General features: G+C 51.1%; 34 non-coding genes across 34 annotated transcripts; all 34 read left to right on the top strand.

Moving 5' to 3' along the window:
- Positions 1–476: 476 nt before the first annotated feature.
- On the top strand, positions 477–549 carry Trnaa-ugc. Its single transcript has one exon. It is a non-coding gene; the product is annotated as a tRNA-Ala (tRNA).
- A 416-nt stretch (positions 550–965) lies between these two features.
- Positions 966–1,038, top strand: Trnaa-agc. Its single transcript has one exon. It is a non-coding gene; the product is annotated as a tRNA-Ala (tRNA).
- Positions 1,039–2,051: 1,013 nt separating this feature from the next.
- On the top strand, positions 2,052–2,124 carry Trnaa-ugc. Its single transcript has one exon. It is a non-coding gene; the product is annotated as a tRNA-Ala (tRNA).
- A 416-nt stretch (positions 2,125–2,540) lies between these two features.
- Trnaa-agc lies at positions 2,541–2,613 on the top strand. Its single transcript has one exon. It is a non-coding gene; the product is annotated as a tRNA-Ala (tRNA).
- A 1,013-nt stretch (positions 2,614–3,626) lies between these two features.
- Positions 3,627–3,699, top strand: Trnaa-ugc. Its single transcript has one exon. It is a non-coding gene; the product is annotated as a tRNA-Ala (tRNA).
- A 416-nt stretch (positions 3,700–4,115) lies between these two features.
- Trnaa-agc lies at positions 4,116–4,188 on the top strand. Its single transcript has one exon. It is a non-coding gene; the product is annotated as a tRNA-Ala (tRNA).
- Positions 4,189–5,201: 1,013 nt separating this feature from the next.
- Trnaa-ugc lies at positions 5,202–5,274 on the top strand. The gene has a single exon. It is a non-coding gene; the product is annotated as a tRNA-Ala (tRNA).
- A 416-nt stretch (positions 5,275–5,690) lies between these two features.
- Trnaa-agc lies at positions 5,691–5,763 on the top strand. The gene has a single exon. It is a non-coding gene; the product is annotated as a tRNA-Ala (tRNA).
- Positions 5,764–6,776: 1,013 nt separating this feature from the next.
- Trnaa-ugc lies at positions 6,777–6,849 on the top strand. Its single transcript has one exon. It is a non-coding gene; the product is annotated as a tRNA-Ala (tRNA).
- Positions 6,850–7,265: 416 nt separating this feature from the next.
- Trnaa-agc lies at positions 7,266–7,338 on the top strand. The gene has a single exon. It is a non-coding gene; the product is annotated as a tRNA-Ala (tRNA).
- A 1,013-nt stretch (positions 7,339–8,351) lies between these two features.
- Trnaa-ugc lies at positions 8,352–8,424 on the top strand. The gene has a single exon. It is a non-coding gene; the product is annotated as a tRNA-Ala (tRNA).
- A 416-nt stretch (positions 8,425–8,840) lies between these two features.
- On the top strand, positions 8,841–8,913 carry Trnaa-agc. The gene has a single exon. It is a non-coding gene; the product is annotated as a tRNA-Ala (tRNA).
- A 1,013-nt stretch (positions 8,914–9,926) lies between these two features.
- On the top strand, positions 9,927–9,999 carry Trnaa-ugc. The gene has a single exon. It is a non-coding gene; the product is annotated as a tRNA-Ala (tRNA).
- Positions 10,000–10,415: 416 nt separating this feature from the next.
- Trnaa-agc lies at positions 10,416–10,488 on the top strand. The gene has a single exon. It is a non-coding gene; the product is annotated as a tRNA-Ala (tRNA).
- Positions 10,489–11,501: 1,013 nt separating this feature from the next.
- Positions 11,502–11,574, top strand: Trnaa-ugc. Its single transcript has one exon. It is a non-coding gene; the product is annotated as a tRNA-Ala (tRNA).
- A 416-nt stretch (positions 11,575–11,990) lies between these two features.
- Positions 11,991–12,063, top strand: Trnaa-agc. The gene has a single exon. It is a non-coding gene; the product is annotated as a tRNA-Ala (tRNA).
- A 1,013-nt stretch (positions 12,064–13,076) lies between these two features.
- On the top strand, positions 13,077–13,149 carry Trnaa-ugc. Its single transcript has one exon. It is a non-coding gene; the product is annotated as a tRNA-Ala (tRNA).
- Positions 13,150–13,565: 416 nt separating this feature from the next.
- Positions 13,566–13,638, top strand: Trnaa-agc. The gene has a single exon. It is a non-coding gene; the product is annotated as a tRNA-Ala (tRNA).
- A 1,002-nt stretch (positions 13,639–14,640) lies between these two features.
- On the top strand, positions 14,641–14,713 carry Trnaa-ugc. The gene has a single exon. It is a non-coding gene; the product is annotated as a tRNA-Ala (tRNA).
- A 416-nt stretch (positions 14,714–15,129) lies between these two features.
- On the top strand, positions 15,130–15,202 carry Trnaa-agc. Its single transcript has one exon. It is a non-coding gene; the product is annotated as a tRNA-Ala (tRNA).
- A 1,002-nt stretch (positions 15,203–16,204) lies between these two features.
- Trnaa-ugc lies at positions 16,205–16,277 on the top strand. Its single transcript has one exon. It is a non-coding gene; the product is annotated as a tRNA-Ala (tRNA).
- A 416-nt stretch (positions 16,278–16,693) lies between these two features.
- Positions 16,694–16,766, top strand: Trnaa-agc. The gene has a single exon. It is a non-coding gene; the product is annotated as a tRNA-Ala (tRNA).
- Positions 16,767–17,779: 1,013 nt separating this feature from the next.
- Trnaa-ugc lies at positions 17,780–17,852 on the top strand. The gene has a single exon. It is a non-coding gene; the product is annotated as a tRNA-Ala (tRNA).
- Positions 17,853–18,268: 416 nt separating this feature from the next.
- On the top strand, positions 18,269–18,341 carry Trnaa-agc. Its single transcript has one exon. It is a non-coding gene; the product is annotated as a tRNA-Ala (tRNA).
- A 1,002-nt stretch (positions 18,342–19,343) lies between these two features.
- Positions 19,344–19,416, top strand: Trnaa-ugc. Its single transcript has one exon. It is a non-coding gene; the product is annotated as a tRNA-Ala (tRNA).
- A 416-nt stretch (positions 19,417–19,832) lies between these two features.
- Trnaa-agc lies at positions 19,833–19,905 on the top strand. Its single transcript has one exon. It is a non-coding gene; the product is annotated as a tRNA-Ala (tRNA).
- A 1,013-nt stretch (positions 19,906–20,918) lies between these two features.
- On the top strand, positions 20,919–20,991 carry Trnaa-ugc. The gene has a single exon. It is a non-coding gene; the product is annotated as a tRNA-Ala (tRNA).
- Positions 20,992–21,407: 416 nt separating this feature from the next.
- Positions 21,408–21,480, top strand: Trnaa-agc. The gene has a single exon. It is a non-coding gene; the product is annotated as a tRNA-Ala (tRNA).
- A 1,013-nt stretch (positions 21,481–22,493) lies between these two features.
- Trnaa-ugc lies at positions 22,494–22,566 on the top strand. The gene has a single exon. It is a non-coding gene; the product is annotated as a tRNA-Ala (tRNA).
- Positions 22,567–22,982: 416 nt separating this feature from the next.
- Trnaa-agc lies at positions 22,983–23,055 on the top strand. Its single transcript has one exon. It is a non-coding gene; the product is annotated as a tRNA-Ala (tRNA).
- Positions 23,056–24,057: 1,002 nt separating this feature from the next.
- Trnaa-ugc lies at positions 24,058–24,130 on the top strand. Its single transcript has one exon. It is a non-coding gene; the product is annotated as a tRNA-Ala (tRNA).
- Positions 24,131–24,546: 416 nt separating this feature from the next.
- On the top strand, positions 24,547–24,619 carry Trnaa-agc. The gene has a single exon. It is a non-coding gene; the product is annotated as a tRNA-Ala (tRNA).
- A 1,002-nt stretch (positions 24,620–25,621) lies between these two features.
- On the top strand, positions 25,622–25,694 carry Trnaa-ugc. Its single transcript has one exon. It is a non-coding gene; the product is annotated as a tRNA-Ala (tRNA).
- Positions 25,695–26,111: 417 nt separating this feature from the next.
- On the top strand, positions 26,112–26,184 carry Trnaa-agc. The gene has a single exon. It is a non-coding gene; the product is annotated as a tRNA-Ala (tRNA).
- Positions 26,185–27,196: the final 1,012 nt, after the last annotated feature.

The raw sequence follows: 27,196 nt of genomic DNA, 5'->3' as shown, positions 1-27,196 counted from the left end.
TTGCGTGAGCGTCGTGTAAAGTCGGAAAAGTCGTCTGCGTGGGTGAGTGCCATGTTTGGGGAGCGTTTCGTAGTTTGCGCAGTGCAATGGAGACGCGGAAAGTTGTTGTGGCCCAGTCTTTTGCAGTTGGACGACAAGAGTGGTACACAGTAGTAAAGTGCGAGGCAGTGAGTTGGCATGAACAGTCGAGTGCACAATGGGTCTTCAGATGTGCTTGTTACCTCAGGTGCTGTGTGATTGTCGACATGGAGTGAAAACGGAGCAACTTGTGACTGTCCCTTCAATTTAAGACGTTAAAAACGGACGGAATTTGCAGTCGTAATACCAGAGCATCGAAACTACTTGGAACTCTTGCGTATGTGAACGTGTCCGCGCCTTTGTACTCTGGTCCCCTCACCCCTGCAAACCAACCAACCATCGCGTCCGTGCACATGAGAGTAGCAAAGAACGGAGAACAGCGCAGCTTGGTTGTGCTTGGGGGCGTAGCTCAGTTGGTAGAGCGTTCGCTTTGCATGTGAAAGGTCCCGGGTTCAAGCCCCGGCGCCTCCATGTTTTGTGGTCAGTGCGTGGTAAGTGTTGGTCGCGGCGAGCCTAAAGACACGCAAGATGTTGCAAAGCCAGCGTCACAGACTCGTATACCGACGTAAGGAGAGCAAGACGTAAATGTGAGGACCGGCTGTTGTCGAGGTGTCATCGAGTGCAAATCTGCCTTAGGTATAACGGCCTAACCTCAATGAAGTCTAGAGAGTGGACAACACGTTCGTCTACCTCAGAGCGTTGGCCGAACGCTATTTTCGACGTCGTGCGTGCCACTTTGATTTTGGCCAACTACGATTCGATACAGAATGCAGGAAACCTGAAAGACACCCTCACGGACACATTGAGAGTAGTGTTTGTCAGCGGAATAATGGGAGTGCAAGGGTCTGTGTCATTGATATGGCTGTATGTAGCGCAGTTCGTCAGCAGGGGGCGTAGCTCAGATGGTAGAGCGCTCGCTTAGCATGCGAGAGGTACTGGGATCGATACCCAGCGCCTCCAGAATTTTTAACACACCAACATGCGCACACTGCCATGCAAGTGGAATAATTCACAGCCAGAAAATGTGTCAAGGCAGATACGAGCCAACGATTAGCAGCCACAATTGGCAAGCGTGCTGTAATGCGCACGAAGCACCCTCCTCCCACCACTACACTTAATTTAGAAACAGTACAAGTGTTCCCATAAGATTCTCAAACCTATGTCGCAAAGATCAGCCTTGCGCCGAATTCACAAAAATCCCACTGCACATTCCAATTCTTGACGTGCAGTCGGCTGCTACTGGTGTTGCTAGTTGTGACTGCTGATGACAGATGCCGTAGCAATCAATTCATGGAGTGAGTTGTATGTTTTGCGATACTCTGTCTCTGACAAGCAAGCAGAGGTGACATAGGCGCGAACACAGGAAGCTTGCAGCCCCTCGCTGCCTGCAGACACCGAACAGCCACACTAGGAGGGCGGCCTAAGTCGTCGGCGAAATGTGCTCATTCGCTTGTGTGCGACGTCAAGCTCTAAATAAGGCTGTCACTAGCGTGAGCGTTGCGTGAGCGTCGTGTAAAGTCGGAAAAGTCGTCTGCGTGGGTGAGTGCCATGTTTGGGGAGCGTTTCGTAGTTTGCGCAGTGCAATGGAGACGCGGAAAGTTGTTGTGGCCCAGTCTTTTGCAGTTGGACGACAAGAGTGGTACACAGTAGTAAAGTGCGAGGCAGTGAGTTGGCATGAACAGTCGAGTGCACAATGGGTCTTCAGATGTGCTTGTTACCTCAGGTGCTGTGTGATTGTCGACATGGAGTGAAAACGGAGCAACTTGTGACTGTCCCTTCAATTTAAGACGTTAAAAACGGACGGAATTTGCAGTCGTAATACCAGAGCATCGAAACTACTTGGAACTCTTGCGTATGTGAACGTGTCCGCGCCTTTGTACTCTGGTCCCCTCACCCCTGCAAACCAACCAACCATCGCGTCCGTGCACATGAGAGTAGCAAAGAACGGAGAACAGCGCAGCTTGGTTGTGCTTGGGGGCGTAGCTCAGTTGGTAGAGCGTTCGCTTTGCATGTGAAAGGTCCCGGGTTCAAGCCCCGGCGCCTCCATGTTTTGTGGTCAGTGCGTGGTAAGTGTTGGTCGCGGCGAGCCTAAAGACACGCAAGATGTTGCAAAGCCAGCGTCACAGACTCGTATACCGACGTAAGGAGAGCAAGACGTAAATGTGAGGACCGGCTGTTGTCGAGGTGTCATCGAGTGCAAATCTGCCTTAGGTATAACGGCCTAACCTCAATGAAGTCTAGAGAGTGGACAACACGTTCGTCTACCTCAGAGCGTTGGCCGAACGCTATTTTCGACGTCGTGCGTGCCACTTTGATTTTGGCCAACTACGATTCGATACAGAATGCAGGAAACCTGAAAGACACCCTCACGGACACATTGAGAGTAGTGTTTGTCAGCGGAATAATGGGAGTGCAAGGGTCTGTGTCATTGATATGGCTGTATGTAGCGCAGTTCGTCAGCAGGGGGCGTAGCTCAGATGGTAGAGCGCTCGCTTAGCATGCGAGAGGTACTGGGATCGATACCCAGCGCCTCCAGAATTTTTAACACACCAACATGCGCACACTGCCATGCAAGTGGAATAATTCACAGCCAGAAAATGTGTCAAGGCAGATACGAGCCAACGATTAGCAGCCACAATTGGCAAGCGTGCTGTAATGCGCACGAAGCACCCTCCTCCCACCACTACACTTAATTTAGAAACAGTACAAGTGTTCCCATAAGATTCTCAAACCTATGTCGCAAAGATCAGCCTTGCGCCGAATTCACAAAAATCCCACTGCACATTCCAATTCTTGACGTGCAGTCGGCTGCTACTGGTGTTGCTAGTTGTGACTGCTGATGACAGATGCCGTAGCAATCAATTCATGGAGTGAGTTGTATGTTTTGCGATACTCTGTCTCTGACAAGCAAGCAGAGGTGACATAGGCGCGAACACAGGAAGCTTGCAGCCCCTCGCTGCCTGCAGACACCGAACAGCCACACTAGGAGGGCGGCCTAAGTCGTCGGCGAAATGTGCTCATTCGCTTGTGTGCGACGTCAAGCTCTAAATAAGGCTGTCACTAGCGTGAGCGTTGCGTGAGCGTCGTGTAAAGTCGGAAAAGTCGTCTGCGTGGGTGAGTGCCATGTTTGGGGAGCGTTTCGTAGTTTGCGCAGTGCAATGGAGACGCGGAAAGTTGTTGTGGCCCAGTCTTTTGCAGTTGGACGACAAGAGTGGTACACAGTAGTAAAGTGCGAGGCAGTGAGTTGGCATGAACAGTCGAGTGCACAATGGGTCTTCAGATGTGCTTGTTACCTCAGGTGCTGTGTGATTGTCGACATGGAGTGAAAACGGAGCAACTTGTGACTGTCCCTTCAATTTAAGACGTTAAAAACGGACGGAATTTGCAGTCGTAATACCAGAGCATCGAAACTACTTGGAACTCTTGCGTATGTGAACGTGTCCGCGCCTTTGTACTCTGGTCCCCTCACCCCTGCAAACCAACCAACCATCGCGTCCGTGCACATGAGAGTAGCAAAGAACGGAGAACAGCGCAGCTTGGTTGTGCTTGGGGGCGTAGCTCAGTTGGTAGAGCGTTCGCTTTGCATGTGAAAGGTCCCGGGTTCAAGCCCCGGCGCCTCCATGTTTTGTGGTCAGTGCGTGGTAAGTGTTGGTCGCGGCGAGCCTAAAGGCACGCAAGATGTTGCAAAGCCAGCGTCACAGACTCGTATACTGACGTAAGGAGAGCAAGACGTAAATGTGAGGACCGGCTGTTGTCGAGGTGTCATCGAGTGCAAATCTGCCTTAGGTATAACGGCCTAACCTCAATGAAGTCTAGAGAGTGGACAACACGTTCGTCTACCTCAGAGCGTTGGCCGAACGCTATTTTCGACGTCGTGCGTGCCACTTTGATTTTGGCCAACTACGATTCGATACAGAATGCAGGAAACCTGAAAGACACCCTCACGGACACATTGAGAGTAGTGTTTGTCAGCGGAATAATGGGAGTGCAAGGGTCTGTGTCATTGATATGGCTGTATGTAGCGCAGTTTGTCAGCAGGGGGCGTAGCTCAGATGGTAGAGCGCTCGCTTAGCATGCGAGAGGTACTGGGATCGATACCCAGCGCCTCCAGAATTTTTAACACACCAACATGCGCACACTGCCATGCAAGTGGAATATATCACAGCCAGAAAATGTGTCAAGGCAGATACGAGCCAACGATTAGCAGCCACAATTGGCAAGCGTGCTGTAATGCGCACGGAGCACCCTCCTCCCACCACTACACTTAATTTAGAAACAGTACAAGTGTTCCCATAAGATTCTCAAACCTATGTCGCAAAGATCAGCCTTGCGCCGAATTCACAAAAATCCCACTGCACATTCCAATTCTTGACGTGCAGTCGGCTGCTACTGGTGTTGCTAGTTGTGACTGCTGATGACAGATGCCGTAGCAATCAATTCATGGAGTGAGTTGTATGTTTTGCGATACTCTGTCTCTGACAAGCAAGCAGAGGTGACATAGGCGCGAACACAGGAAGCTTGCAGCCCCTCGCTGCCTGCAGACACCGAACAGCCACACTAGGAGGGCGGCCTAAGTCGTCGGCGAAATGTGCTCATTCGCTTGTGTGCGACGTCAAGCTCTAAATAAGGCTGTCACTAGCGTGAGCGTTGCGTGAGCGTCGTGTAAAGTCGGAAAAGTCGTCTGCGTGGGTGAGTGCCATGTTTGGGGAGCGTTTCGTAGTTTGCGCAGTGCAATGGAGACGCGGAAAGTTGTTGTGGCCCAGTCTTTTGCAGTTGGACGACAAGAGTGGTACACAGTAGTAAAGTGCGAGGCAGTGAGTTGGCATGAACAGTCGAGTGCACAATGGGTCTTCAGATGTGCTTGTTACCTCAGGTGCTGTGTGATTGTCGACATGGAGTGAAAACGGAGCAACTTGTGACTGTCCCTTCAATTTAAGACGTTAAAAACGGACGGAATTTGCAGTCGTAATACCAGAGCATCGAAACTACTTGGAACTCTTGCGTATGTGAACGTGTCCGCGCCTTTGTACTCTGGTCCCTTCACCCCAGCAAACCAACCAACCATCGCGTCCGTGCACATAAGAGTAGCAAAGAACGGAGATCAGCGCAGCTTGCTTGTGCTTGGGGGCGTAGCTCAGTTGGTAGAGCGTTCGCTTTGCATGTGAAAGGTCCCGGGTTCAAGCCCCGGCGCCTCCATGTTTTGTGGTCAGTGCGTGGTAAGTGTTGGTCGCGGCGAGCCTAAAGACACGCAAGATGTTGCAAAGCCAGCGTCACAGACTCGTATACCGACGTAAGGAGAGCAAGACGTAAATGTGAGGACCGGCTGTTGTCGAGGTGTCATCGAGTGCAAATCTGCCTTAGGTATAACGGCCTAACCTCAATGAAGTCTAGAGAGTGGACAACACGTTCGTCTACCTCAGAGCGTTGGCCGAACGCTATTTTCGACGTCGTGCGTGCCACTTTGATTTTGGCCAACTACGATTCGATACAGAATGCAGGAAACCTGAAAGACACCCTCACGGACACATTGAGAGTAGTGTTTGTCAGCGGAATAATGGGAGTGCAAGGGTCTGTGTCATTGATATGGCTGTATGTAGCGCAGTTCGTCAGCAGGGGGCGTAGCTCAGATGGTAGAGCGCTCGCTTAGCATGCGAGAGGTACTGGGATCGATACCCAGCGCCTCCAGAATTTTTAACACACCAACATGCGCACACTGCCATGCAAGTGGAATAATTCACAGCCAGAAAATGTGTCAAGGCAGATACGAGCCAACGATTAGCAGCCACAATTGGCAAGCGTGCTGTAATGCGCACGAAGCACCCTCCTCCCACCACTACACTTAATTTAGAAACAGTACAAGTGTTCCCATAAGATTCTCAAACCTATGTCGCAAAGATCAGCCTTGCGCCGAATTCACAAAAATCCCACTGCACATTCCAATTCTTGACGTGCAGTCGGCTGCTACTGGTGTTGCTAGTTGTGACTGCTGATGACAGATGCCGTAGCAATCAATTCATGGAGTGAGTTGTATGTTTTGCGATACTCTGTCTCTGACAAGCAAGCAGAGGTGACATAGGCGCGAACACAGGAAGCTTGCAGCCCCTCGCTGCCTGCAGACACCGAACAGCCACACTAGGAGGGCGGCCTAAGTCGTCGGCGAAATGTGCTCATTCGCTTGTGTGCGACGTCAAGCTCTAAATAAGGCTGTCACTAGCGTGAGCGTTGCGTGAGCGTCGTGTAAAGTCGGAAAAGTCGTCTGCGTGGGTGAGTGCCATGTTTGGGGAGCGTTTCGTAGTTTGCGCAGTGCAATGGAGACGCGGAAAGTTGTTGTGGCCCAGTCTTTTGCAGTTGGACGACAAGAGTGGTACACAGTAGTAAAGTGCGAGGCAGTGAGTTGGCATGAACAGTCGAGTGCACAATGGGTCTTCAGATGTGCTTGTTACCTCAGGTGCTGTGTGATTGTCGACATGGAGTGAAAACGGAGCAACTTGTGACTGTCCCTTCAATTTAAGACGTTAAAAACGGACGGAATTTGCAGTCGTAATACCAGAGCATCGAAACTACTTGGAACTCTTGCGTATGTGAACGTGTCCGCGCCTTTGTACTCTGGTCCCCTCACCCCTGCAAACCAACCAACCATCGCGTCCGTGCACATGAGAGTAGCAAAGAACGGAGAACAGCGCAGCTTGGTTGTGCTTGGGGGCGTAGCTCAGTTGGTAGAGCGTTCGCTTTGCATGTGAAAGGTCCCGGGTTCAAGCCCCGGCGCCTCCATGTTTTGTGGTCAGTGCGTGGTAAGTGTTGGTCGCGGCGAGCCTAAAGACACGCAAGATGTTGCAAAGCCAGCGTCACAGACTCGTATACCGACGTAAGGAGAGCAAGACGTAAATGTGAGGACCGGCTGTTGTCGAGGTGTCATCGAGTGCAAATCTGCCTTAGGTATAACGGCCTAACCTCAATGAAGTCTAGAGAGTGGACAACACGTTCGTCTACCTCAGAGCGTTGGCCGAACGCTATTTTCGACGTCGTGCGTGCCACTTTGATTTTGGCCAACTACGATTCGATACAGAATGCAGGAAACCTGAAAGACACCCTCACGGACACATTGAGAGTAGTGTTTGTCAGCGGAATAATGGGAGTGCAAGGGTCTGTGTCATTGATATGGCTGTATGTAGCGCAGTTCGTCAGCAGGGGGCGTAGCTCAGATGGTAGAGCGCTCGCTTAGCATGCGAGAGGTACTGGGATCGATACCCAGCGCCTCCAGAATTTTTAACACACCAACATGCGCACACTGCCATGCAAGTGGAATAATTCACAGCCAGAAAATGTGTCAAGGCAGATACGAGCCAACGATTAGCAGCCACAATTGGCAAGCGTGCTGTAATGCGCACGAAGCACCCTCCTCCCACCACTACACTTAATTTAGAAACAGTACAAGTGTTCCCATAAGATTCTCAAACCTATGTCGCAAAGATCAGCCTTGCGCCGAATTCACAAAAATCCCACTGCACATTCCAATTCTTGACGTGCAGTCGGCTGCTACTGGTGTTGCTAGTTGTGACTGCTGATGACAGATGCCGTAGCAATCAATTCATGGAGTGAGTTGTATGTTTTGCGATACTCTGTCTCTGACAAGCAAGCAGAGGTGACATAGGCGCGAACACAGGAAGCTTGCAGCCCCTCGCTGCCTGCAGACACCGAACAGCCACACTAGGAGGGCGGCCTAAGTCGTCGGCGAAATGTGCTCATTCGCTTGTGTGCGACGTCAAGCTCTAAATAAGGCTGTCACTAGCGTGAGCGTTGCGTGAGCGTCGTGTAAAGTCGGAAAAGTCGTCTGCGTGGGTGAGTGCCATGTTTGGGGAGCGTTTCGTAGTTTGCGCAGTGCAATGGAGACGCGGAAAGTTGTTGTGGCCCAGTCTTTTGCAGTTGGACGACAAGAGTGGTACACAGTAGTAAAGTGCGAGGCAGTGAGTTGGCATGAACAGTCGAGTGCACAATGGGTCTTCAGATGTGCTTGTTACCTCAGGTGCTGTGTGATTGTCGACATGGAGTGAAAACGGAGCAACTTGTGACTGTCCCTTCAATTTAAGACGTTAAAAACGGACGGAATTTGCAGTCGTAATACCAGAGCATCGAAACTACTTGGAACTCTTGCGTATGTGAACGTGTCCGCGCCTTTGTACTCTGGTCCCCTCACCCCTGCAAACCAACCAACCATCGCGTCCGTGCACATGAGAGTAGCAAAGAACGGAGAACAGCGCAGCTTGGTTGTGCTTGGGGGCGTAGCTCAGTTGGTAGAGCGTTCGCTTTGCATGTGAAAGGTCCCGGGTTCAAGCCCCGGCGCCTCCATGTTTTGTGGTCAGTGCGTGGTAAGTGTTGGTCGCGGCGAGCCTAAAGACACGCAAGATGTTGCAAAGCCAGCGTCACAGACTCGTATACCGACGTAAGGAGAGCAAGACGTAAATGTGAGGACCGGCTGTTGTCGAGGTGTCATCGAGTGCAAATCTGCCTTAGGTATAACGGCCTAACCTCAATGAAGTCTAGAGAGTGGACAACACGTTCGTCTACCTCAGAGCGTTGGCCGAACGCTATTTTCGACGTCGTGCGTGCCACTTTGATTTTGGCCAACTACGATTCGATACAGAATGCAGGAAACCTGAAAGACACCCTCACGGACACATTGAGAGTAGTGTTTGTCAGCGGAATAATGGGAGTGCAAGGGTCTGTGTCATTGATATGGCTGTATGTAGCGCAGTTCGTCAGCAGGGGGCGTAGCTCAGATGGTAGAGCGCTCGCTTAGCATGCGAGAGGTACTGGGATCGATACCCAGCGCCTCCAGAATTTTTAACACACCAACATGCGCACACTGCCATGCAAGTGGAATAATTCACAGCCAGAAAATGTGTCAAGGCAGATACGAGCCAACGATTAGCAGCCACAATTGGCAAGCGTGCTGTAATGCGCACGAAGCACCCTCCTCCCACCACTACACTTAATTTAGAAACAGTACAAGTGTTCCCATAAGATTCTCAAACCTATGTCGCAAAGATCAGCCTTGCGCCGAATTCACAAAAATCCCACTGCACATTCCAATTCTTGACGTGCAGTCGGCTGCTACTGGTGTTGCTAGTTGTGACTGCTGATGACAGATGCCGTAGCAATCAATTCATGGAGTGAGTTGTATGTTTTGCGATACTCTGTCTCTGACAAGCAAGCAGAGGTGACATAGGCGCGAACACAGGAAGCTTGCAGCCCCTCGCTGCCTGCAGACACCGAACAGCCACACTAGGAGGGCGGCCTAAGTCGTCGGCGAAATGTGCTCATTCGCTTGTGTGCGACGTCAAGCTCTAAATAAGGCTGTCACTAGCGTGAGCGTTGCGTGAGCGTCGTGTAAAGTCGGAAAAGTCGTCTGCGTGGGTGAGTGCCATGTTTGGGGAGCGTTTCGTAGTTTGCGCAGTGCAATGGAGACGCGGAAAGTTGTTGTGGCCCAGTCTTTTGCAGTTGGACGACAAGAGTGGTACACAGTAGTAAAGTGCGAGGCAGTGAGTTGGCATGAACAGTCGAGTGCACAATGGGTCTTCAGATGTGCTTGTTACCTCAGGTGCTGTGTGATTGTCGACATGGAGTGAAAACGGAGCAACTTGTGACTGTCCCTTCAATTTAAGACGTTAAAAACGGACGGAATTTGCAGTCGTAATACCAGAGCATCGAAACTACTTGGAACTCTTGCGTATGTGAACGTGTCCGCGCCTTTGTACTCTGGTCCCCTCACCCCTGCAAACCAACCAACCATCGCGTCCGTGCACATGAGAGTAGCAAAGAACGGAGAACAGCGCAGCTTGGTTGTGCTTGGGGGCGTAGCTCAGTTGGTAGAGCGTTCGCTTTGCATGTGAAAGGTCCCGGGTTCAAGCCCCGGCGCCTCCATGTTTTGTGGTCAGTGCGTGGTAAGTGTTGGTCGCGGCGAGCCTAAAGGCACGCAAGATGTTGCAAAGCCAGCGTCACAGACTCGTATACTGACGTAAGGAGAGCAAGACGTAAATGTGAGGACCGGCTGTTGTCGAGGTGTCATCGAGTGCAAATCTGCCTTAGGTATAACGGCCTAACCTCAATGAAGTCTAGAGAGTGGACAACACGTTCGTCTACCTCAGAGCGTTGGCCGAACGCTATTTTCGACGTCGTGCGTGCCACTTTGATTTTGGCCAACTACGATTCGATACAGTATGCAGGAAACCTGAAAGACACCCTCACGGACACATTGAGAGTAGTGTTTGTCAGCGGAATAATGGGAGTGCAAGGGTCTGTGTCATTGATATGGCTGTATGTAGCGCAGTTTGTCAGCAGGGGGCGTAGCTCAGATGGTAGAGCGCTCGCTTAGCATGCGAGAGGTACTGGGATCGATACCCAGCGCCTCCAGAATTTTTAACACACCAACATGCGCACACTGCCATGCAAGTGGAATATATCACAGCCAGAAAATGTGTCAAGGCAGATACGAGCCAACGATTAGCAGCCACAATTGGCAAGCGTGCTGTAATGCGCACGGAGCACCCTCCTCCCACCACTACACTTAATTTAGAAACAGTACAAGTGTTCCCATAAGATTCTCAAACCTATGTCGCAAAGATCAGCCTTGCGCCGAATTCACAAAAATCCCACTGCACATTCCAATTCTTGACGTGCAGTCGGCTGCTACTGGTGTTGCTAGTTGTGACTGCTGATGACAGATGCCGTAGCAATCAATTCATGGAGTGAGTTGTATGTTTTGCGATACTCTGTCTCTGACAAGCAAGCAGAGGTGACATAGGCGCGAACACAGGAAGCTTGCAGCCCCTCGCTGCCTGCAGACACCGAACAGCCACACTAGGAGGGCGGCCTAAGTCGTCGGCGAAATGTGCTCATTCGCTTGTGTGCGACGTCAAGCTCTAAATAAGGCTGTCACTAGCGTGAGCGTTGCGTGAGCGTCGTGTAAAGTCGGAAAAGTCGTCTGCGTGGGTGAGTGGCATGTTTGGGGAGCGTTTCGTAGTTTGCGCAGTGCAATGGAGACGCGGAAAGTTGTTGTGGCCCAGTCTTTTGCAGTTGGACGACAAGAGTGGTACACAGTAGTAAAGTGCGAGGCAGTGAGTTGGCATGAACAGTCGAGTGCACAATGGGTCTTCAGATGTGCTTGTTACCTCAGGTGCTGTGTGATTGTCGACATGGAGTGAAAACGGAGCAACTTGTGACTGTCCCTTCAATTTAAGACGTTAAAAACGGACGGAATTTGCAGTCGTAATACCAGAGCATCGAAACTACTTGGAACTCTTGCGTATGTGAACGTGTCCGCGCCTTTGTACTCTGGTCCCTTCACCCCAGCAAACCAACCAACCATCGCGTCCGTGCACATAAGAGTAGCAAAGAACGGAGATCAGCGCAGCTTGCTTGTGCTTGGGGGCGTAGCTCAGTTGGTAGAGCGTTCGCTTTGCATGTGAAAGGTCCCGGGTTCAAGCCCCGGCGCCTCCATGTTTTGTGGTCAGTGCGTGGTAAGTGTTGGTCGCGGCGAGCCTAAAGACACGCAAGATGTTGCAAAGCCAGCGTCACAGACTCGTATACCGACGTAAGGAGAGCAAGACGTAAATGTGAGGACCGGCTGTTGTCGAGGTGTCATCGAGTGCAAATCTGCCTTAGGTATAACGGCCTAACCTCAATGAAGTCTAGAGAGTGGACAACACGTTCGTCTACCTCAGAGCGTTGGCCGAACGCTATTTTCGACGTCGTGCGTGCCACTTTGATTTTGGCCAACTACGATTCGATACAGAATGCAGGAAACCTGAAAGACACCCTCACGGACACATTGAGAGTAGTGTTTGTCAGCGGAATAATGGGTGTGCAAGGGTCTGTGTCATTGATATGGCTGTATGTAGCGCAGTTCGTCAGCAGGGGGCGTAGCTCAGATGGTAGAGCGCTCGCTTAGCATGCGAGAGGTACTGGGATCGATACCCAGCGCCTCCAGAATTTTTAACACACCAACATGCGCACACTGCCATGCAAGTGGAATAATTCACAGCCAGAAAATGTGTCAAGGCAGATACGAGCCAACGATTAGCAGCCACAATTGGCAAGCGTGCTGTAATGCGCACGAAGCACCCTCCTCCCACCACTACACTTAATTTAGAAACAGTACAAGTGTTCCCATAAGATTCTCAAACCTATGTCGCAAAGATCAGCCTTGCGCCGAATTCACAAAAATCCCACTGCACATTCCAATTCTTGACGTGCAGTCGGCTGCTACTGGTGTTGCTAGTTGTGACTGCTGATGACAGATGCCGTAGCAATCAATTCATGGAGTGAGTTGTATGTTTTGCGATACTCTGTCTCTGACAAGCAAGCAGAGGTGACATAGGCGCGAACACAGGAAGCTTGCAGCCCCTCGCTGCCTGCAGACACCGAACAGCCACACTAGGAGGGCGGCCTAAGTCGTCGGCGAAATGTGCTCATTCGCTTGTGTGCGACGTCAAGCTCTAAATAAGGCTGTCACTAGCGTGAGCGTTGCGTGAGCGTCGTGTAAAGTCGGAAAAGTCGTCTGCGTGGGTGAGTGCCATGTTTGGGGAGCGTTTCGTAGTTTGCGCAGTGCAATGGAGACGCGGAAAGTTGTTGTGGCCCAGTCTTTTGCAGTTGGACGACAAGAGTGGTACACAGTAGTAAAGTGCGAGGCAGTGAGTTGGCATGAACAGTCGAGTGCACAATGGGTCTTCAGATGTGCTTGTTACCTCAGGTGCTGTGTGATTGTCGACATGGAGTGAAAACGGAGCAACTTGTGACTGTCCCTTCAATTTAAGACGTTAAAAACGGACGGAATTTGCAGTCGTAATACCAGAGCATCGAAACTACTTGGAACTCTTGCGTATGTGAACGTGTCCGCGCCTTTGTACTCTGGTCCCTTCACCCCAGCAAACCAACCAACCATCGCGTCCGTGCACATAAGAGTAGCAAAGAACGGAGATCAGCGCAGCTTGCTTGTGCTTGGGGGCGTAGCTCAGTTGGTAGAGCGTTCGCTTTGCATGTGAAAGGTCCCGGGTTCAAGCCCCGGCGCCTCCATGTTTTGTGGTCAGTGCGTGGTAAGTGTTGGTCGCGGCGAGCCTAAAGACACGCAAGATGTTGCAAAGCCAGCGTCACAGACTCGTATACCGACGTAAGGAGAGCAAGACGTAAATGTGAGGACCGGCTGTTGTCGAGGTGTCATCGAGTGCAAATCTGCCTTAGGTATAACGGCCTAACCTCAATGAAGTCTAGAGAGTGGACAACACGTTCGTCTACCTCAGAGCGTTGGCCGAACGCTATTTTCGACGTCGTGCGTGCCACTTTGATTTTGGCCAACTACGATTCGATACAGAATGCAGGAAACCTGAAAGACACCCTCACGGACACATTGAGAGTAGTGTTTGTCAGCGGAATAATGGGAGTGCAAGGGTCTGTGTCATTGATATGGCTGTATGTAGCGCAGTTCGTCAGCAGGGGGCGTAGCTCAGATGGTAGAGCGCTCGCTTAGCATGCGAGAGGTACTGGGATCGATACCCAGCGCCTCCAGAATTTTTAACACACCAACATGCGCACACTGCCATGCAAGTGGAATAATTCACAGCCAGAAAATGTGTCAAGGCAGATACGAGCCAACGATTAGCAGCCACAATTGGCAAGCGTGCTGTAATGCGCACGAAGCACCCTCCTCCCACCACTACACTTAATTTAGAAACAGTACAAGTGTTCCCATAAGATTCTCAAACCTATGTCGCAAAGATCAGCCTTGCGCCGAATTCACAAAAATCCCACTGCACATTCCAATTCTTGACGTGCAGTCGGCTGCTACTGGTGTTGCTAGTTGTGACTGCTGATGACAGATGCCGTAGCAATCAATTCATGGAGTGAGTTGTATGTTTTGCGATACTCTGTCTCTGACAAGCAAGCAGAGGTGACATAGGCGCGAACACAGGAAGCTTGCAGCCCCTCGCTGCCTGCAGACACCGAACAGCCACACTAGGAGGGCGGCCTAAGTCGTCGGCGAAATGTGCTCATTCGCTTGTGTGCGACGTCAAGCTCTAAATAAGGCTGTCACTAGCGTGAGCGTCGTGTAAAGTCGGAAAAGTCGTCTGCGTGGGTGAGTGCCATGTTTGGGGAGCGTTTCGTAGTTTGCGCAGTGCAATGGAGACGCGGAAAGTTGTTGTGGCCCAGTCTTTTGCAGTTGGACGACAAGAGTGGTACACAGTAGTAAAGTGCGAGGCAGTGAGTTGGCATGAACAGTCGAGTGCACAATGGGTCTTCAGATGTGCTTGTTACCTCAGGTGCTGTGTGATTGTCGACATGGAGTGAAAACGGAGCAACTTGTGACTGTCCCTTCAATTTAAGACGTTAAAAACGGACGGAATTTGCAGTCGTAATACCAGAGCATCGAAACTACTTGGAACTCTTGCGTATGTGAACGTGTCCGCGCCTTTGTACTCTGGTCCCTTCACCCCAGCAAACCAACCAACCATCGCGTCCGTGCACATAAGAGTAGCAAAGAACGGAGATCAGCGCAGCTTGCTTGTGCTTGGGGGCGTAGCTCAGTTGGTAGAGCGTTCGCTTTGCATGTGAAAGGTCCCGGGTTCAAGCCCCGGCGCCTCCATGTTTTGTGGTCAGTGCGTGGTAAGTGTTGGTCGCGGCGAGCCTAAAGACACGCAAGATGTTGCAAAGCCAGCGTCACAGACTCGTATACCGACGTAAGGAGAGCAAGACGTAAATGTGAGGACCGGCTGTTGTCGAGGTGTCATCGAGTGCAAATCTGCCTTAGGTATAACGGCCTAACCTCAATGAAGTCTAGAGAGTGGACAACACGTTCGTCTACCTCAGAGCGTTGGCCGAACGCTATTTTCGACGTCGTGCGTGCCACTTTGATTTTGGCCAACTACGATTCGATACAGAATGCAGGAAACCTGAAAGACACCCTCACGGACACATTGAGAGTAGTGTTTGTCAGCGGAATAATGGGAGTGCAAGGGTCTGTGTCATTGATATGGCTGTATGTAGCGCAGTTCGTCAGCAGGGGGCGTAGCTCAGATGGTAGAGCGCTCGCTTAGCATGCGAGAGGTACTGGGATCGATACCCAGCGCCTCCAGAATTTTTAACACACCAACATGCGCACACTGCCATGCAAGTGGAATAATTCACAGCCAGAAAATGTGTCAAGGCAGATACGAGCCAACGATTAGCAGCCACAATTGGCAAGCGTGCTGTAATGCGCACGAAGCACCCTCCTCCCACCACTACACTTAATTTAGAAACAGTACAAGTGTTCCCATAAGATTCTCAAACCTATGTCGCAAAGATCAGCCTTGCGCCGAATTCACAAAAATCCCACTGCACATTCCAATTCTTGACGTGCAGTCGGCTGCTACTGGTGTTGCTAGTTGTGACTGCTGATGACAGATGCCGTAGCAATCAATTCATGGAGTGAGTTGTATGTTTTGCGATACTCTGTCTCTGACAAGCAAGCAGAGGTGACATAGGCGCGAACACAGGAAGCTTGCAGCCCCTCGCTGCCTGCAGACACCGAACAGCCACACTAGGAGGGCGGCCTAAGTCGTCGGCGAAATGTGCTCATTCGCTTGTGTGCGACGTCAAGCTCTAAATAAGGCTGTCACTAGCGTGAGCGTCGTGTAAAGTCGGAAAAGTCGTCTGCGTGGGTGAGTGCCATGTTTGGGGAGCGTTTCGTAGTTTGCGCAGTGCAATGGAGACGCGGAAAGTTGTTGTGGCCCAGTCTTTTGCAGTTGGACGACAAGAGTGGTACACAGTAGTAAAGTGCGAGGCAGTGAGTTGGCATGAACAGTCGAGTGCACAATGGGTCTTCAGATGTGCTTGTTACCTCAGGTGCTGTGTGATTGTCGACATGGAGTGAAAACGGAGCAACTTGTGACTGTCCCTTCAATTTAAGACGTTAAAAACGGACGGAATTTGCAGTCGTAATACCAGAGCATCGAAACTACTTGGAACTCTTGCGTATGTGAACGTGTCCGCGCCTTTGTACTCTGGTCCCTTCACCCCAGCAAACCAACCAACCATCGCGTCCGTGCACATAAGAGTAGCAAAGAACGGAGATCAGCGCAGCTTGCTTGTGCTTGGGGGCGTAGCTCAGTTGGTAGAGCGTTCGCTTTGCATGTGAAAGGTCCCGGGTTCAAGCCCCGGCGCCTCCATGTTTTGTGGTCAGTGCGTGGTAAGTGTTGGTCGCGGCGAGCCTAAAGACACGCAAGATGTTGCAAAGCCAGCGTCACAGACTCGTATACCGACGTAAGGAGAGCAAGACGTAAATGTGAGGACCGGCTGTTGTCGAGGTGTCATCGAGTGCAAATCTGCCTTAGGTATAACGGCCTAACCTCAATGAAGTCTAGAGAGTGGACAACACGTTCGTCTACCTCAGAGCGTTGGCCGAACGCTATTTTCGACGTCGTGCGTGCCACTTTGATTTTGGCCAACTACGATTCGATACAGAATGCAGGAAACCTGAAAGACACCCTCACGGACACATTGAGAGTAGTGTTTGTCAGCGGAATAATGGGAGTGCAAGGGTCTGTGTCATTGATATGGCTGTATGTAGCGCAGTTCGTCAGCAGGGGGCGTAGCTCAGATGGTAGAGCGCTCGCTTAGCATGCGAGAGGTACTGGGATCGATACCCAGCGCCTCCAGAATTTTTAACACACCAACATGCGCACACTGCCATGCAAGTGGAATAATTCACAGCCAGAAAATGTGTCAAGGCAGATACGAGCCAACGATTAGCAGCCACAATTGGCAAGCGTGCTGTAATGCGCACGAAGCACCCTCCTCCCACCACTACACTTAATTTAGAAACAGTACAAGTGTTCCCATAAGATTCTCAAACCTATGTCGCAAAGATCAGCCTTGCGCCGAATTCACAAAAATCCCACTGCACATTCCAATTCTTGACGTGCAGTCGGCTGCTACTGGTGTTGCTAGTTGTGACTGCTGATGACAGATGCCGTAGCAATCAATTCATGGAGTGAGTTGTATGTTTTGCGATACTCTGTCTCTGACAAGCAAGCAGAGGTGACATAGGCGCGAACACAGGAAGCTTGCAGCCCCTCGCTGCCTGCAGACACCGAACAGCCACACTAGGAGGGCGGCCTAAGTCGTCGGCGAAATGTGCTCATTCGCTTGTGTGCGACGTCAAGCTCTAAATAAGGCTGTCACTAGCGTGAGCGTTGCGTGAGCGTCGTGTAAAGTCGGAAAAGTCGTCTGCGTGGGTGAGTGCCATGTTTGGGGAGCGTTTCGTAGTTTGCGCAGTGCAATGGAGACGCGGAAAGTTGTTGTGGCCCAGTCTTTTGCAGTTGGACGACAAGAGTGGTACACAGTAGTAAAGTGCGAGGCAGTGAGTTGGCATGAACAGTCGAGTGCACAATGGGTCTTCAGATGTGCTTGTTACCTCAGGTGCTGTGTGATTGTCGACATGGAGTGAAAACGGAGCAACTTGTGACTGTCCCTTCAATTTAAGACGTTAAAAACGGACGGAATTTGCAGTCGTAATACCAGAGCATCGAAACTACTTGGAACTCTTGCGTATGTGAACGTGTCCGCGCCTTTGTACTCTGGTCCCTTCACCCCAGCAAACCAACCAACCATCGCGTCCGTGCACATAAGAGTAGCAAAGAACGGAGATCAGCGCAGCTTGCTTGTGCTTGGGGGCGTAGCTCAGTTGGTAGAGCGTTCGCTTTGCATGTGAAAGGTCCCGGGTTCAAGCCCCGGCGCCTCCATGTTTTGTGGTCAGTGCGTGGTAAGTGTTGGTCGCGGCGAGCCTAAAGACACGCAAGATGTTGCAAAGCCAGCGTCACAGACTCGTATACCGACGTAAGGAGAGCAAGACGTAAATGTGAGGACCGGCTGTTGTCGAGGTGTCATCGAGTGCAAATCTGCCTTAGGTATAACGGCCTAACCTCAATGAAGTCTAGAGAGTGGACAACACGTTCGTCTACCTCAGAGCGTTGGCCGAACGCTATTTTCGACGTCGTGCGTGCCACTTTGATTTTGGCCAACTACGATTCGATACAGAATGCAGGAAACCTGAAAGACACCCTCACGGACACATTGAGAGTAGTGTTTGTCAGCGGAATAATGGGAGTGCAAGGGTCTGTGTCATTGATATGGCTGTATGTAGCGCAGTTCGTCAGCAGGGGGCGTAGCTCAGATGGTAGAGCGCTCGCTTAGCATGCGAGAGGTACTGGGATCGATACCCAGCGCCTCCAGAATTTTTAACACACCAACATGCGCACACTGCCATGCAAGTGGAATAATTCACAGCCAGAAAATGTGTCAAGGCAGATACGAGCCAACGATTAGCAGCCACAATTGGCAAGCGTGCTGTAATGCGCACGAAGCACCCTCCTCCCACCACTACACTTAATTTAGAAACAGTACAAGTGTTCCCATAAGATTCTCAAACCTATGTCGCAAAGATCAGCCTTGCGCCGAATTCACAAAAATCCCACTGCACATTCCAATTCTTGACGTGCAGTCGGCTGCTACTGGTGTTGCTAGTTGTGACTGCTGATGACAGATGCCGTAGCAATCAATTCATGGAGTGAGTTGTATGTTTTGCGATACTCTGTCTCTGACAAGCAAGCAGAGGTGACATAGGCGCGAACACAGGAAGCTTGCAGCCCCTCGCTGCCTGCAGACACCGAACAGCCACACTAGGAGGGCGGCCTAAGTCGTCGGCGAAATGTGCTCATTCGCTTGTGTGCGACGTCAAGCTCTAAATAAGGCTGTCACTAGCGTGAGCGTCGTGTAAAGTCGGAAAAGTCGTCTGCGTGGGTGAGTGCCATGTTTGGGGAGCGTTTCGTAGTTTGCGCAGTGCAATGGAGACGCGGAAAGTTGTTGTGGCCCAGTCTTTTGCAGTTGGACGACAAGAGTGGTACACAGTAGTAAAGTGCGAGGCAGTGAGTTGGCATGAACAGTCGAGTGCACAATGGGTCTTCAGATGTGCTTGTTACCTCAGGTGCTGTGTGATTGTCGACATGGAGTGAAAACGGAGCAACTTGTGACTGTCCCTTCAATTTAAGACGTTAAAAACGGACGGAATTTGCAGTCGTAATACCAGAGCATCGAAACTACTTGGAACTCTTGCGTATGTGAACGTGTCCGCGCCTTTGTACTCTGGTCCCTTCACCCCAGCAAACCAACCAACCATCGCGTCCGTGCACATAAGAGTAGCAAAGAACGGAGATCAGCGCAGCTTGCTTGTGCTTGGGGGCGTAGCTCAGTTGGTAGAGCGTTCGCTTTGCATGTGAAAGGTCCCGGGTTCAAGCCCCGGCGCCTCCATGTTTTGTGGTCAGTGCGTGGTAAGTGTTGGTCGCGGCGAGCCTAAAGACACGCAAGATGTTGCAAAGCCAGCGTCACAGACTCGTATACCGACGTAAGGAGAGCAAGACGTAAATGTGAGGACCGGCTGTTGTCGAGGTGTCATCGAGTGCAAATCTGCCTTAGGTATAACGGCCTAACCTCAATGAAGTCTAGAGAGTGGACAACACGTTCGTCTACCTCAGAGCGTTGGCCGAACGCTATTTTCGACGTCGTGCGTGCCACTTTGATTTTGGCCAACTACGATTCGATACAGAATGCAGGAAACCTGAAAGACACCCTCACGGACACATTGAGAGTAGTGTTTGTCAGCGGAATAATGGGAGTGCAAGGGTCTGTGTCATTGATATGGCTGTATGTAGCGCAGTTCGTCAGCAGGGGGCGTAGCTCAGATGGTAGAGCGCTCGCTTAGCATGCGAGAGGTACTGGGATCGATACCCAGCGCCTCCAGAATTTTTAACACACCAACATGCGCACACTGCCATGCAAGTGGAATAATTCACAGCCAGAAAATGTGTCAAGGCAGATACGAGCCAACGATTAGCAGCCACAATTGGCAAGCGTGCTGTAATGCGCACGAAGCACCCTCCTCCCACCACTACACTTAATTTAGAAACAGTACAAGTGTTCCCATAAGATTCTCAAACCTATGTCGCAAAGATCAGCCTTGCGCCGAATTCACAAAAATCCCACTGCACATTCCAATTCTTGACGTGCAGTCGGCTGCTACTGGTGTTGCTAGTTGTGACTGCTGATGACAGATGCCGTAGCAATCAATTCATGGAGTGAGTTGTATGTTTTGCGATACTCTGTCTCTGACAAGCAAGCAGAGGTGACATAGGCGCGAACACAGGAAGCTTGCAGCCCCTCGCTGCCTGCAGACACCGAACAGCCACACTAGGAGGGCGGCCTAAGTCGTCGGCGAAATGTGCTCATTCGCTTGTGTGCGACGTCAAGCTCTAAATAAGGCTGTCACTAGCGTGAGCGTTGCGTGAGCGTCGTGTAAAGTCGGAAAAGTCGTCTGCGTGGGTGAGTGCCATGTTTGGGGAGCGTTTCGTAGTTTGCGCAGTGCAATGGAGACGCGGAAAGTTGTTGTGGCCCAGTCTTTTGCAGTTGGACGACAAGAGTGGTACACAGTAGTAAAGTGCGAGGCAGTGAGTTGGCATGAACAGTCGAGTGCACAATGGGTCTTCAGATGTGCTTGTTACCTCAGGTGCTGTGTGATTGTCGACATGGAGTGAAAACGGAGCAACTTGTGACTGTCCCTTCAATTTAAGACGTTAAAAACGGACGGAATTTGCAGTCGTAATACCAGAGCATCGAAACTACTTGGAACTCTTGCGTATGTGAACGTGTCCGCGCCTTTGTACTCTGGTCCCTTCACCCCAGCAAACCAACCAACCATCGCGTCCGTGCACATAAGAGTAGCAAAGAACGGAGATCAGCGCAGCTTGCTTGTGCTTGGGGGCGTAGCTCAGTTGGTAGAGCGTTCGCTTTGCATGTGAAAGGTCCCGGGTTCAAGCCCCGGCGCCTCCATGTTTTGTGGTCAGTGCGTGGTAAGTGTTGGTCGCGGCGAGCCTAAAGACACGCAAGATGTTGCAAAGCCAGCGTCACAGACTCGTATACCGACGTAAGGAGAGCAAGACGTAAATGTGAGGACCGGCTGTTGTCGAGGTGTCATCGAGTGCAAATCTGCCTTAGGTATAACGGCCTAACCTCAATGAAGTCTAGAGAGTGGACAACACGTTCGTCTACCTCAGAGCGTTGGCCGAACGCTATTTTCGACGTCGTGCGTGCCACTTTGATTTTGGCCAACTACGATTCGATACAGAATGCAGGAAACCTGAAAGACACCCTCACGGACACATTGAGAGTAGTGTTTGTCAGCGGAATAATGGGAGTGCAAGGGTCTGTGTCATTGATATGGCTGTATGTAGCGCAGTTCGTCAGCAGGGGGCGTAGCTCAGATGGTAGAGCGCTCGCTTAGCATGCGAGAGGTACTGGGATCGATACCCAGCGCCTCCAGAATTTTTAACACACCAACATGCGCACACTGCCATGCAAGTGGAATAATTCACAGCCAGAAAATGTGTCAAGGCAGATACGAGCCAACGATTAGCAGCCACAATTGGCAAGCGTGCTGTAATGCGCACGAAGCACCCTCCTCCCACCACTACACTTAATTTAGAAACAGTACAAGTGTTCCCATAAGATTCTCAAACCTATGTCGCAAAGATCAGCCTTGCGCCGAATTCACAAAAATCCCACTGCACATTCCAATTCTTGACGTGCAGTCGGCTGCTACTGGTGTTGCTAGTTGTGACTGCTGATGACAGATGCCGTAGCAATCAATTCATGGAGTGAGTTGTATGTTTTGCGATACTCTGTCTCTGACAAGCAAGCAGAGGTGACATAGGCGCGAACACAGGAAGCTTGCAGCCCCTCGCTGCCTGCAGACACCGAACAGCCACACTAGGAGGGCGGCCTAAGTCGTCGGCGAAATGTGCTCATTCGCTTGTGTGCGACGTCAAGCTCTAAATAAGGCTGTCACTAGCGTGAGCGTTGCGTGAGCGTCGTGTAAAGTCGGAAAAGTCGTCTGCGTGGGTGAGTGCCATGTTTGGGGAGCGTTTCGTAGTTTGCGCAGTGCAATGGAGACGCGGAAAGTTGTTGTGGCCCAGTCTTTTGCAGTTGGACGACAAGAGTGGTACACAGTAGTAAAGTGCGAGGCAGTGAGTTGGCATGAACAGTCGAGTGCACAATGGGTCTTCAGATGTGCTTGTTACCTCAGGTGCTGTGTGATTGTCGACATGGAGTGAAAACGGAGCAACTTGTGACTGTCCCTTCAATTTAAGACGTTAAAAACGGACGGAATTTGCAGTCGTAATACCAGAGCATCGAAACTACTTGGAACTCTTGCGTATGTGAACGTGTCCGCGCCTTTGTACTCTGGTCCCTTCACCCCAGCAAACCAACCAACCATCGCGTCCGTGCACATAAGAGTAGCAAAGAACGGAGATCAGCGCAGCTTGCTTGTGCTTGGGGGCGTAGCTCAGTTGGTAGAGCGTTCGCTTTGCATGTGAAAGGTCCCGGGTTCAAGCCCCGGCGCCTCCATGTTTTGTGGTCAGTGCGTGGTAAGTGTTGGTCGCGGCGAGCCTAAAGACACGCAAGATGTTGCAAAGCCAGCGTCACAGACTCGTATACCGACGTAAGGAGAGCAAGACGTAAATGTGAGGACCGGCTGTTGTCGAGGTGTCATCGAGTGCAAATCTGCCTTAGGTATAACGGCCTAACCTCAATGAAGTCTAGAGAGTGGACAACACGTTCGTCTACCTCAGAGCGTTGGCCGAACGCTATTTTCGACGTCGTGCGTGCCACTTTGATTTTGGCCAACTACGATTCGATACAGAATGCAGGAAACCTGAAAGACACCCTCACGGACACATTGAGAGTAGTGTTTGTCAGCGGAATAATGGGAGTGCAAGGGTCTGTGTCATTGATATGGCTGTATGTAGCGCAGTTCGTCAGCAGGGGGCGTAGCTCAGATGGTAGAGCGCTCGCTTAGCATGCGAGAGGTACTGGGATCGATACCCAGCGCCTCCAGAATTTTTAACACACCAACATGCGCACACTGCCATGCAAGTGGAATAATTCACAGCCAGAAAATGTGTCAAGGCAGATACGAGCCAACGATTAGCAGCCACAATTGGCAAGCGTGCTGTAATGCGCACGAAGCACCCTCCTCCCACCACTACACTTAATTTAGAAACAGTACAAGTGTTCCCATAAGATTCTCAAACCTATGTCGCAAAGATCAGCCTTGCGCCGAATTCACAAAAATCCCACTGCACATTCCAATTCTTGACGTGCAGTCGGCTGCTACTGGTGTTGCTAGTTGTGACTGCTGATGACAGATGCCGTAGCAATCAATTCATGGAGTGAGTTGTATGTTTTGCGATACTCTGTCTCTGACAAGCAAGCAGAGGTGACATAGGCGCGAACACAGGAAGCTTGCAGCCCCTCGCTGCCTGCAGACACCGAACAGCCACACTAGGAGGGCGGCCTAAGTCGTCGGCGAAATGTGCTCATTCGCTTGTGTGCGACGTCAAGCTCTAAATAAGGCTGTCACTAGCGTGAGCGTCGTGTAAAGTCGGAAAAGTCGTCTGCGTGGGTGAGTGCCATGTTTGGGGAGCGTTTCGTAGTTTGCGCAGTGCAATGGAGACGCGGAAAGTTGTTGTGGCCCAGTCTTTTGCAGTTGGACGACAAGAGTGGTACACAGTAGTAAAGTGCGAGGCAGTGAGTTGGCATGAACAGTCGAGTGCACAATGGGTCTTCAGATGTGCTTGTTACCTCAGGTGCTGTGTGATTGTCGACATGGAGTGAAAACGGAGCAACTTGTGACTGTCCCTTCAATTTAAGACGTTAAAAACGGACGGAATTTGCAGTCGTAATACCAGAGCATCGAAACTACTTGGAACTCTTGCGTATGTGAACGTGTCCGCGCCTTTGTACTCTGGTCCCTTCACCCCAGCAAACCAACCAACCATCGCGTCCGTGCACATAAGAGTAGCAAAGAACGGAGATCAGCGCAGCTTGCTTGTGCTTGGGGGCGTAGCTCAGTTGGTAGAGCGTTCGCTTTGCATGTGAAAGGTCCCGGGTTCAAGCCCCGGCGCCTCCATGTTTTGTGGTCAGTGCGTGGTAAGTGTTGGTCGCGGCGAGCCTAAAGACACGCAAGATGTTGCAAAGCCAGCGTCACAGACTCGTATACCGACGTAAGGAGAGCAAGACGTAAATGTGAGGACCGGCTGTTGTCGAGGTGTCATCGAGTGCAAATCTGCCTTAGGTATAACGGCCTAACCTCAATGAAGTCTAGAGAGTGGACAACACGTTCGTCTACCTCAGAGCGTTGGCCGAACGCTATTTTCGACGTCGTGCGTGCCACTTTGATTTTGGCCAACTACGATTCGATACAGAATGCAGGAAACCTGAAAGACACCCTCACGGACACATTGAGAGTAGTGTTTGTCAGCGGAATAATGGGAGTGCAAGGGTCTGTGTCATTGATATGGCTGTATGTAGCGCAGTTCGTCAGCAGGGGGCGTAGCTCAGATGGTAGAGCGCTCGCTTAGCATGCGAGAGGTACTGGGATCGATACCCAGCGCCTCCAGAATTTTTAACACACCAACATGCGCACACTGCCATGCAAGTGGAATAATTCACAGCCAGAAAATGTGTCAAGGCAGATACGAGCCAACGATTAGCAGCCACAATTGGCAAGCGTGCTGTAATGCGCACGAAGCACCCTCCTCCCACCACTACACTTAATTTAGAAACAGTACAAGTGTTCCCATAAGATTCTCAAACCTATGTCGCAAAGATCAGCCTTGCGCCGAATTCACAAAAATCCCACTGCACATTCCAATTCTTGACGTGCAGTCGGCTGCTACTGGTGTTGCTAGTTGTGACTGCTGATGACAGATGCCGTAGCAATCAATTCATGGAGTGAGTTGTATGTTTTGCGATACTCTGTCTCTGACAAGCAAGCAGAGGTGACATAGGCGCGAACACAGGAAGCTTGCAGCCCCTCGCTGCCTGCAGACACCGAACAGCCACACTAGGAGGGCGGCCTAAGTCGTCGGCGAAATGTGCTCATTCGCTTGTGTGCGACGTCAAGCTCTAAATAAGGCTGTCACTAGCGTGAGCGTCGTGTAAAGTCGGAAAAGTCGTCTGCGTGGGTGAGTGCCATGTTTGGGGAGCGTTTCGTAGTTTGCGCAGTGCAATGGAGACGCGGAAAGTTGTTGTGGCCCAGTCTTTTGCAGTTGGACGACAAGAGTGGTACACAGTAGTAAAGTGCGAGGCAGTGAGTTGGCATGAACAGTCGAGTGCACAATGGGTCTTCAGATGTGCTTGTTACCTCAGGTGCTGTGTGATTGTCGACATGGAGTGAAAACGGAGCAACTTGTGACTGTCCCTTCAATTTAAGACGTTAAAAACGGACGGAATTTGCAGTCGTAATACCAGAGCATCGAAACTACTTGGAACTCTTGCGTATGTGAACGTGTCCGCGCCTTTGTACTCTGGTCCCTTCACCCCTGCAAACCAACCAACCATCGCGTCCGTGCACATAAGAGTAGCAAAGAACGGAGATCAGCGCAGCTTGCTTGTGCTTGGGGGCGTAGCTCAGTTGGTAGAGCGTTCGCTTTGCATGTGAAAGGTCCCGGGTTCAAGCCCCGGCGCCTCCATGTTTTGTGGTCAGTGCGTGGTAAGTGTTGGTCGCGGCGAGCCTAAAGACACGCAAGATGTTGCAAAGCCAGCGTCACAGACTCGTATACCGACGTAAGGAGAGCAAGACGTAAATGTGAGGACCGGCTGTTGTCGAGGTGTCATCGAGTGCAAATCTGCCTTAGGTATAACGGCCTAACCTCAATGAAGTCTAGAGAGTGGACAACACGTTCGTCTACCTCAGAGCGTTGGCCGAACGCTATTTTCGACGTCGTGCGTGCCACTTTGATTTTGGCCAACTACGATTCGATACAGAATGCAGGAAACCTGAAAGACACCCTCACGGACACATTGAGAGTAGTGTTTGTCAGCGGAATAATGGGAGTGCAAGGGTCTGTGTCATTGATATGGCTGTATGTAGCGCAGTTCGTCAGCAGGGGGGCGTAGCTCAGATGGTAGAGCGCTCGCTTAGCATGCGAGAGGTACTGGGATCGATACCCAGCGCCTCCAGAATTTTTAACACACCAACATGCGCACACTGCCATGCAAGTGGAATAATTCACAGCCAGAAAATGTGTCAAGGCAGATACGAGCCAACGATTAGCAGCCACAATTGGCAAGCGTGCTGTAATGCGCACGAAGCACCCTCCTCCCACCACTACACTTAATTTAGAAACAGTACAAGTGTTCCCATAAGATTCTCAAACCTATGTCGCAAAGATCAGCCTTGCGCCGAATTCACAAAAATCCCACTGCACATTCCAATTCTTGACGTGCAGTCGGCTGCTACTGGTGTTGCTAGTTGTGACTGCTGATGACAGATGCCGTAGCAATCAATTCATGGAGTGAGTTGTATGTTTTGCGATACTCTGTCTCTGACAAGCAAGCAGAGGTGACATAGGCGCGAACACAGGAAGCTTGCAGCCCCTCGCTGCCTGCAGACACCGAACAGCCACACTAGGAGGGCGGCCTAAGTCGTCGGCGAAATGTGCTCATTCGCTTGTGTGCGACGTCAAGCTCTAAATAAGGCTGTCACTAGCGTGAGCGTTGCGTGAGCGTCGTGTAAAGTCGGAAAAGTCGTCTGCGTGGGTGAGTGCCATGTTTGGGGAGCGTTTCGTAGTTTGCGCAGTGCAATGGAGACGCGGAAAGTTGTTGTGGCCCAGTCTTTTGCAGTTGGACGACAAGAGTGGTACACAGTAGTAAAGTGCGAGGCAGTGAGTTGGCATGAACAGTCGAGTGCACAATGGGTCTTCAGATGTGCTTGTTACCTCAGGTGCTGTGTGATTGTCGACATGGAGTGAAAACGGAGCAACTTGTGACTGTCCCTTCAATTAAGACGTTAAAAACGGACGGAATTTGCAGTCGTAATACCAGAGCATCGAAACTACTTGGAACTCTTGCGTATGTGAACGTGTCCGCGCCTTTGTACTCTGGTCCCTTCACCCCTGCAAACCAACCAACCATCGCGTCCGTGCACATAAGAGTAGCAAAGAACGGAGATCAGCGCAGCTTGGTTGTGCTT

The sequence above is a fragment of the Schistocerca americana genome, unplaced genomic scaffold (genome assembly GCF_021461395.2).
Source record: "Schistocerca americana isolate TAMUIC-IGC-003095 unplaced genomic scaffold, iqSchAmer2.1 HiC_scaffold_1227, whole genome shotgun sequence".
In the NCBI taxonomy this organism is placed as follows: domain Eukaryota; kingdom Metazoa; phylum Arthropoda; class Insecta; order Orthoptera; family Acrididae; genus Schistocerca; species Schistocerca americana.
Note: the sequence above shows the minus strand (reverse complement) of the source record. Positions and strands in the feature narration are given on the sequence as shown.